Source organism: Berghia stephanieae, chromosome 5, assembly GCF_034508935.2.
Source record: "Berghia stephanieae isolate SIO BIC M18660-M18661 chromosome 5, UCSD_Bste_1.3, whole genome shotgun sequence".
Lineage (NCBI taxonomy): Eukaryota > Metazoa > Mollusca > Gastropoda > Nudibranchia > Aeolidiidae > Berghia > Berghia stephanieae.
In genome coordinates this window covers 40,937,164-40,940,242 of record NC_088364.1, presented here as the reverse complement: position 1 = coordinate 40,940,242, position 3,079 = coordinate 40,937,164, and the positions used below count along the sequence as shown (strand labels likewise).

Genomic DNA, 3,079 nt, shown 5'->3' with positions numbered 1-3,079 from the left:
GTGTGTGTGTGTGTGTGTGTGTGTGTGTGTGTGTGTGTGTGTTTGTAAAAAAAAAAAGGGGGGGGGGGTGCGTGTGTTCGGGTTTTTTTCTTTTCTTTTATTTGTTTTTTTTTTATTTTTTTTGTTTTTGTTTTTTTTTGTTTTTAGCATTTCTTGTTTTGTAGACTTTGAGGAGTAAGAAAAAATCAGATAGAAGTACATTATATTCCGTCAGTCTATTTATCTTGTATTTATTTTCCATCCATTTAATTTTGAGGTTTAATTTCTGATTTTCCTTTTGGCTGAATGGTAATAAACATTTATTGTTAGCATTTGTTGAATTAAATTTTATGGATTATCAAATAGAATCATTTATTAAATCGAGTGCCGGAAATAGATTATTATCAACGCGAAATATTTTTTTTTCTTTACTAACTGGACATTGGAAATTGCTTGAAATTTTCCAACAGCCAATATATCATGTGTTGGCACAGAGGGAGTGGACCCATAATTTGGCTCAGTTGATTAAATAACTTATTCTACGTTTGTGTCAATCAATTCATGGAATATCGCTGAGATTTAGCTAGGCCTACCTTCAAATAAAGGTACAGAAAGTCATTGCATCACTTCTATTAATCCTTTGACGGCAAGATAGAACTCTCTCTCTCTCTCTCTCTCTCTCTCTCTCTCTCTCCTCTCTCTCTTCTCTCTCTCTCTCTCTCTCTCCTCTCTCTCTTTTTTTTTTTTTTTTTTTTTCTTTCTTCTCTCTCTCTCTATCTCTATCTCTATCTATCTATCTATCTATCTATCTATCTCTATCTCTCTCTCTCTCTCTCTCTCTCTCTCTCTCTCTCTCTTTCTTTCTTTCTTTCTTTCTATCTCTCTTTCTCTCTCTCTCTCTCTCTCTCTCTCTCTCTGTGTGTGTGTTTGTGTGTGTGTGTGTGTTTGTGAGTGTGCTTAAGATTTCCTGGAGTATTTTGTCTCGTTAAATATATCATCATCATCATCATCATCATCATCATCATCATCATCATCATCATCATCATCATCATCATTATTATTATTATTATTATTATTATTATTATTATTATTATTATTATTATTATTATTGTTACTATTAGTCGGTTTTTCCGGGTTTTTTTTCTTTTTTTAGTTTTTAATTTCTTTTTGGTGAAAATTAGAAGGCATGCCAATTGGGAGCGTGATTATAAATATTCACGAAGATAATGTGTGATGAAATAAATACAAATTGGACCCAAAGGATGGAAGACAGATATAATGTTCTATCTATATATTTAAAAAAAGCCTCCCTAAAGATTAGCTATCTCTTTTTTAAAATCCTATTTCGGTGTTGATGTGAAATATCTACATGTGAAAATTGCATTGATGTGTTGTTATGTTATGTAACGTTATCGTAAAATCCTACTTACGTCCATATTCTATTGTGAATTAACCGGATGTAACTGGCTAGGGGCAAGAAACATTGCTTTATTTATGGACTTTGTTTTGTAGATGTGGGTCGGCTAGAGATAACATTTGCTTATTATATGTTCATTATACTTTTATAAAATATCATCGTTTTGTTATCTACAGTCAAGAACACAATAATAATAATAATAATAATAATAATAATAATAATAATAATAATAATAATAATAATAATAATAATAATAATAATAATAATAATAATAATAATGATGATGATGATGATGATGATGATGATGATGATGATGATGATGATGATGATGATGATGATGATGATGATGATAATCATGATAATAATAATAATAATAATAATAATAATAATAATAATAATAATAATAATAATAATAATAATAATAATAATAATATATAATAATAATAATAATAATAATAATAATAATAATAATAATAATAATAATAATAATAATTAATAATAATAATAATAATAATAATAATAATAATAATAATAATAATAATAATAATAATAATAATAATAATAATAATAATAATAATAATAATAATAATAATAATAATAATAATAATAATAATAATAATAATAATAATAATAATAATATAATAATAATATAATAATAATAATAATAATAATAATAATAATAATAATAATAATAATAATAATAATAATAATAATAATAATAATAATAATATAATAATAATAATAATAATAATAATAATAATAATAATAATAATAATAATAATATAATATAATGATAATGATATGAATGATGATATATGAATATGATGATGAATGATGATGATGAATAGATAATGATGAAATGATGATGATGATGATGAATATGATGATATGAATATATAATAATAATAATAATAATAAAATAAAATAATAATAATAATAATAATAATAATAATAATAATAATGATAATAATAATAATAACAACAACAACAACAACAGCAACAACAACAACAATAATAAAAAATAATCATAAGAAAAATAGTGGTGATGAAGATACTAATATTAATGTTATAATTTTGAAGATAAAGTCGGACAATTCAAGAAAGAAAGAAAGAGAGAGAGAGAGAGAGAGAGAGAGAGAGAGAGAGAGAGAGAGAGAGAGAGAGAGAGAGAGAGAGAGAGGATGTACACGTGTTTGTGTGTTCAAGAAAGAGAGAGAGAGAGAGAGAGAGAGAGAGAGAGAGAGAGAGAGAGAGAGAGAGAGGGAGAGAATGGATGTGCATGTGTTTGTGTGTTCGTATGCTTGTAAATTAATACAAATCTACCAGTTTACGGTCCAACAGACCTTTATGAATTTTATACTAAAAAGGTACATGGATAAACATACAGTGAAACTTATCATTATATTTTGGAACTGTGTTTTCAGTTAAAACTGTGGACTGAATACACAGCTGTGTATTCAGTCCACCGGAAGAGATTATAATTATACGGGCTGAACTGTTTGACTGAGCGCGAGAAGGCGAGGTAGCCGGCTAATTTAGCACAACGTAACTGTAACAGGGGTAGGGTGGGTTAGGTGTTCAAGCTCCTTTCTAGGCAGAATATTTTCTTTCTTACTTTCTTTTCTTCATTTCTTTTCTTTTTTTTTGTTTTTGTACTCCCTTGGCAAACAAATTCTTAATTTT

The 3,079-nt window shown here is 26.5% G+C and overlaps 1 protein-coding gene across 2 annotated transcripts in view; it reads left to right on the top strand.

Annotated features, from left to right (window-relative positions):
* Positions 1 to 267: 267 nt before the first annotated feature.
* LOC144972924 (uncharacterized) overlaps positions 268 to 3,079 on the top strand; it is a 36,807-nt gene continuing 33,995 nt past the window's right edge. Inside the window, exon 1 of one of the 2 annotated variants that reach the window (XM_078914748.1) lies at positions 268 to 288. The gene's annotated coding sequence lies outside the window, so the exon portion shown is untranslated. Of the gene's footprint in view, positions 289 to 314; positions 585 to 3,079 lie in introns of those variants that run through there. The other variant, XM_078914747.1, reaches the window with a different exon arrangement.